The sequence below is a fragment of the Sapajus apella genome, unplaced genomic scaffold (genome assembly GCF_009761245.1).
Source record: "Sapajus apella isolate SASKATOON/1434 unplaced genomic scaffold, GSC_monkey_1.0 scaffold3, whole genome shotgun sequence".
In the NCBI taxonomy this organism is placed as follows: Eukaryota; Metazoa; Chordata; class Mammalia; order Primates; family Cebidae; genus Sapajus; species Sapajus apella.
In genome coordinates this window covers 52,726,589-52,733,359 of record NW_022436943.1, presented here as the reverse complement: position 1 = coordinate 52,733,359, position 6,771 = coordinate 52,726,589, and positions in this window count along the sequence as shown.

Sequence of the window (6,771 nt, the reverse complement as noted above, 5' to 3'; positions counted from 1 at the left end):
AATTTCCTAATGGTAAGTTATCTAACATTTTGAGGAGTGCTTCTAGGCCACGTGAAACATCTCAAATGATACCAAATGGTTTAATTAATGAAATTTTTTTTCTTTAATGTTTTGCCTCATGGAATGAACTTATAGATTCAATATCGAATTTCAGTTTTACTCAAATATTGTAATCCATAAGTGTTCACAAATAATGCACATAATTATGGAAATTGGCCTGGGTCAAAGGTGGCCTTTTCTCCAGTTATGACATGTGCTTATAGATCTGGGTGCAAAGCAGTTTGATGTTTCCTCTCCATGTGTCACTATGAAGGAAAGTTACAGGAAATATACAGAGAAACATTTAAAAGATTAACATGAAAAATATTAAAGAAATACTAAAGGATTAAATAGATTAATATTAAATATATTAAAGAGATTAAAGAGTGGCCTGAGGGGGCAGAGTACATAACATATTCTCCTCTCTGTTCTCACATGAATTGCAATTTTTTGGATCTACTTAGGCATCTTTCTTTATGTTGATAGTAGGAAGTCATTAATTGGGAAGTTATTGAAACAGCTCCAGATAGTTGGGTAGTCCCTCCTAGAAAAACAAAGTAATCAAAACAACTAACATAAATAACCATCTACAAGACTGGCATTATTCTATCTGTGCTACAGGTGCAGAAACTGGAGGTCAGAGAGATTAGAAGAAATAGTGCATCATGGCCAAGCTCCGGGGCTTTGAAGCTTCGCTAACTGGTTGGGATCATAGCTGTGCCTCTCACTAACTGCACATCCCTTGGAGATTTGTCTTCACTTAGCTTTGGCTTTCTTGCCTGGTGTCCACCGTCCTCTAGTCTCCCCTTACAAGCATGCTGTTACTTCTCTTGTATATCCTATGCCAAGAAATGGAACCACCAATCTTGTCCTTGGATTCCATGTGGGCCTTTTATTTGGAGCCTCTTCCTTCCTCCATCCCATCGCAAGTCCTGCTGCTTCTGCACCAAACAGTGTCCAAATTCTCATCACTTTGCTCTGTTCCCGCCACTCCAATCCATGATCTCTCTTCTCACTTCTGGTCCCCTGACATCATCTTCTGTTCATCCTGCTTCAACACCATTGTCTACATGCAGCCAGAGGGAGCTTTTTAAACTTCAAATTTAATCCTAAAACTCCCCCAGTTATTCTTCTTATGGCCTTCTAATGCTGTGAGGATAAAATCCGAAATTTCCCACATGGTTAAAAGGCCATGTACCTATATCTTTAGCCCCACATCCTGCCATAGTTCCTCTTTTCCACATTTCAGCCATTCTGGGCTATTCTCAGTTTCCCAAATGGACCATACACTCTTTCCCTGTCACATAACCTCCACACTTCCATTCTGTCACTTCCTAAGCCCATTTTCTTTGCTTGGCTAACTTCTACTCAGTTATCAGGAAAGACTTCCTGATTGCCAAGCTGGATTAGGTACCTCTACCGTGTGATCCCACAGAACTCTGACCTCCTCTCTCCTGAAACTCACCACACTTATAATTTCTTGTTTAGCATGTGTATTCCCAAATGGATTGTAAGTGCCAGCCTCAGTGCCATAGGTCCTGTGCTTGTCACATAGAAGTTGCCCAGTAAATATTTACTGGATGAATGAGTAGTTAAATAGGATCATTGTGAAATAAGTTAGGCAAAAGAGTAGTATAGATCATAAGACAGAGTAAGCTTTCAATATAAAGTAGTTCTTCTACAACATACTTTCATCTGAAAGTTTGTAAGTGCAGAGCTGAGATTGGAAAGTTGGTCTCCCTGATTTAAAAAACCATGCTCTTTTCTCTATAATACGTGATTTGCAGTTTCTTACTTAAATATTCATGCTTGTTTTAGTTTTCCAGACTTAGTTGAGTATAATCCTCTGCTTGTTGAAGGCCTTCCACAAATTAGACTTGCATATTAAGGAAAACAAATGATCTACCTTTGAATAAATACCTTTCAATAACTAGCTTGGCCCAGGTCAAGTTGACCAGACTCCCTAACAGGCACAATGAATTACGATATTGTCCAAAACTGTGGAGATACAAGTGAGGGCTATTGGCTCAAGGAGTCGAGTCCAAGGGGTTAGGGTCAAAACGAACAGACAAAGAGTGGTGATACAATCTCTGCAGCAAGCACATGTATAATTTCCATGTAGCTGGATGTGTCTGGCTCCCATCGCTTCTAGCAAAACATCTTCTCTGACCTGGCTTGTGATTGTGTAATTGTTCCATGAAGCCTGGCTTCTCTCAGACTTGACAAATGTGAAGTCCACAGACAAACAATGGATCAGTTAACCCAAACTTCACAGGATTGTAAAGACTTGTGATGTGTCTTAGAAACATGAGACATCTGAAGAAAGGACAGTAGGACAACATGTCTTACATTTGCCCAGCACTTTTCAGTTATAAATACCTTATGTATTTATACATGTATATGTGTGTCTTAAGCCTTCCAAAAATCCAACAAATTAGGATAGTATAGTGTAAGGGTGCATTCCTGTCTTACAGTGGGGTGGAGTTTGTTCAATCCAGGAGAAGATAGTGAATTTGAGAAAAAGTATTTTAAAAGGAGTCTGAAGCCATGGCTTCTAGTCCTGCTTTATTTATTAATTTATTAATTTTTTATTGCATTTTAGGTTGTGGGGTACATTTGAAGAACATGCAAGATAGTTGCATAGGTACACACATGGCAGTGTGATTTGCTGCCTTCCTCCCCCTCACCTATATCTGGCATTTCTCCCCATGCTATCTCTCCCCAACTCCCCATCCCCTACTGTCCCTCCTCTGTTTCCCACCAACAGACCCCAGTGTGTAGTGCTCCCCTCCCTGTGTCCATGTGTTCGAATTGTTCAACACCCACCTATGAGTGAGAACATGTGGTGTTTGATTTTCTGCTCTTGTGTCAGTTTACTGAGAATGATGGTTTCCATGTTCTTCCATGTTCCTACAAAGGACACGAACTCATAGTTTTTGATGGCTGCATAATATTCCATGGTGTATATGTGCCACATTTTCCCTGTCCAGTCTATCATAATGCCCATCAATGATAGTCCTGATTCATTTTATTTTATTTTTAGCTGAGTGTCTTTCAAAGATCATTTCACCTCTCTGGACCTCAATTTCTTCATCAGCAGTGAGGATCTGAATAACTTCCCTGACCACCTAATAGAGCTATTTTAAAATTTATATAAGTTAATAAATGAGAAACATTTTATAAGTGTAAAGTAGTATTCTAAAATCAAGTGTTGTTTTGTTATTAGTGTCATAGATGATATGTAATATAGCAATTCTTAATTGCTTTTTTAAAATAACAATGACCAAGAATAAGAATGCAACCATTAGTGTTAATGAATATTAGTTATTAGTTGTGATATGAGAGGGGGGAAAGTAGACATAGGATTCCTCACCTGCTCACTGTTCCTGGGCAGCCTCTGCAGGCAGGTGTCCCTGGCCCCAGGGGGAGCACAGCAGAATGCACTTTAGCTGCTGATAATTTACTCCAAAACAGAAGGGTGGGAGGGCTGGAGAATGTGGCCTGCCTGTGAGGGCCGAGTTGGACTCTTTACACGGAGGCTGACTGACTCACACAGTCCCGGAAGCCTGGAACCAGAAGACGCCTTTCTCCAAAGTCCTCGAAGTAGAGAAGAGCAATGCTTTCACAAAGAAAAAGCGGAAGAGGCTGGATTGTGTCAGTTCTGTTTCTGCTTCCAAACTCACCATTCTTCTTGGGTGGGAGATGCAGGGAGTGGGAAGAGGAGAGAGTGAATAAGGGAGTAGAGAGAGGCCAGGAACATTACATCAATAGATGTCCTTCTGAGAAACTAGGATTTGCAATTTCCCGAACAGTATTACTTCAGTATCATTGCTCTTCACTTTACATCACAAGAGCCATGTTTGGAATTTATTTCATAGGCAGTTAGAACTCCTTGCAGAATCAACCTTGGTATCCTGCCCTGGACAACATCTTGTTTTCCTTTTGCTTCCCCCCTCCCCTCCCCTGCCCTCCCCTCCCTTCCCCTCCCCTCTCCTCCCCTCTTTTCCCCTCCCCTCCTTTTCTTTCCCTTCCTTTCCCTTCCCTTCCTCACTTCTTTTGTTTCAAAAGCACAGTCACTTTAATATGATCCTGCAACAGCCTTAGGAGAGAGGAATAGTAGGTGATATTATTCTCATTTTAGAGGAGAGGAAAATGAAATACAGAGTTGAATGATTTGCCTCAGATCACAGAAAATGGCCATGGCAGAGTTGGAACAAGCACATAAACCTCTGACTGCTGGGCCAAGGCCCTTGTGGGTTATCATGCTACTGCTGAGACATTGGAGTGACAGCTTATGGACAGTACAGTTTTAAAGGTAGTCATTGTTGGGAAATCGTGTATGCTCAAAATGATACTGATCCCTGTGGGTTTGCATTTAAAGGCACAATGTATCTCTGGACCCCAGGATCAGATTCCCAGATGTTTGACATCCTCACATGAGACAAGCTGAAGTTGAGGCAGACTTAAAGAGCCACAGATTCCCATATCCCTCTTCATCCTCACTCAAGGGAACATGGCGAGTGCTTAGGGTAGAATGCAGGGCAGGACCATCTACCACTGTGAGAAGAAACACAAGTGCTTACTATGTTCTAGTGCCTGCTCCAAACACTTTACATGTATGATGTCATGTAACCTTCACAGCAATTCTAAATTATTTGTATTTAATTGTCCCCCCCTTTTTTTTTTTAACAAATGCAGAGGTTAAGGTAGAAGAAGTTAAGTGATATGTCACATGCCATATGATTAGCACTTGATGAGGCTGCAGTCTGAATCCATAAAATTTGGATTCAGGGGTAATAAACATCACCACCGAAGTTGGCTGCCTCATGGGAATGTACACCTGTGTGCATGCATGTGTATTTGAATTGTTCCTAGTATGTTTGGATTAGGCAAATTTAAGATACTCACAATGTAACTTTATTCTCAATCCTATTATCCTGTATTTTAAAGCTCTAGATTTTAGAATCTTTAATCTCTCTGAAGGTAATTTCTCAATAATGACTTCCACTGCAGGGCAGAGGTGATGTCTTATTTATCTTCACAACCCTTTTAGTTTCTTTAGCATTGTGCCTGCCCATAGTATATGTGCTTAAAATATTTACTAAATGAATTCCTGCTATCATTTTCTTTTTTAGCTTTCATTTTAAATTCAGGTTAATCACGTAGGTAAACTTTTGTCATGGGGGTTTGTTGTACAGATTATTTCATCTCCCAGGTGTTAAGCCTATTACTCACTTGTTATTTTCCCTAATCCTGTCCCTCCTCTCACTCTCTACCCTCAGAAAGGCCTCAATGTATGTTGTTCCCCTCTATGTGTTCATGTGTTCTCACTCTTTAGCTCCCACTTAAAAGTGAGAACATGGGGTATTTGGTTTTCTGTTTATAACAGTTTTTTTTTTTATTATTGTTTTTGTAGTGTTTTGAAAAACTACATGGATATATTTCTTAGAAGCCTTGTTTGCTTGTAAAAATCTTGATTAGAAAAAAACATGTCTCCCTTGTAACTGTTACTTTATTGATCTCTGAAATTATGGTTTTATTAGTATCACGCCATGCACCTGGGTATTTGAGACTAAGCAGAGGAATTATTAATGTCTTCCAAAGAGTCAATAAATGTTTGATTATTTAAAATTTCAGGGTCTCAATTTATTTTCTCATCTGTAAAATAAGAAATTCAGATTAGATGATACTTAGCCTACCAGCATTAAGATTTTATGATCTTACTCAGGCCATTTAGATATTTTCAAACACCCTGATATTTGGCATAACAAAGCTCAGTTACCTAGACATCAAATTTGCTTTTCCAATTTTTATATTCATTATTAATGAGGATGCTGTCTAAGCAGGCATACAAGGTGACTTCTGCTTGGATATTCTTCCTTAGCAAACTTACAGTCACTCTTTATGACCCAGGTCTGACATTACCTCCTCTGGTAAGCTTCTCCCAGTCCTCTTATCCCTCCCTGAATTCTCCAGGTTGAGTGAGTTTCTAATTATCTTGGTCTCATTTTACCCTGAACATATTTCTGTTGTTGGATTTAACCCCTCTTCTTCATTAGTCTGTGAGCACCTTAGAAAGAGGATATTCTTCCTCTTGAGGTTGCTAAGCTCACTAGTTTCACTTCCCTTACTGTGAAGTCTGCACTGCATAAAGCAGAGCCAAGGAGGGAAAGAAGCATGTACAGAAAGCATCAGCTGAGCCCCTGGATCCAGTTATGTCTAGAACTTTTTGTTTCAGTTAATTGAACCAAAGCCGTCTCCCTCTTCCTGTCCCTCAGTCTAGATTCAGTTGGATTCCTATCAATTGCAAACAAAAGATTTATAGTTTCTGACCTCAAGAGGCTCTGTCTAGTAGGAGAGATAGATACATAACTGAACTATTGCAAAATAATTCTAGGGAAGAGTTCAATGCATCGCGTGCTACAAGAGTTCAGCAGAAGTGTTCCTTACCTGTTAAGTTCTAGTGCCCAGAGTGTAGACTATAGATAAGCAACATCAACAGCACCTGTGAGTTTGCTGGAAATGCAATCCCCCCATTTCAGCCCTATTCAAAGAGAATCTGCATATTAACAAGGTATTCAGGTAATTTATTTGTACATTAGTTTGCGGAAGAGCTGCTCTCAATGACAGTGGGAGGGACTACTGACTGACATTTTCCCATAAAGAATGACACCTAAGATGAATTTTCAAGGATGATTAGGACCCTACTCCAGGAAGAATGATGGGGAGCAG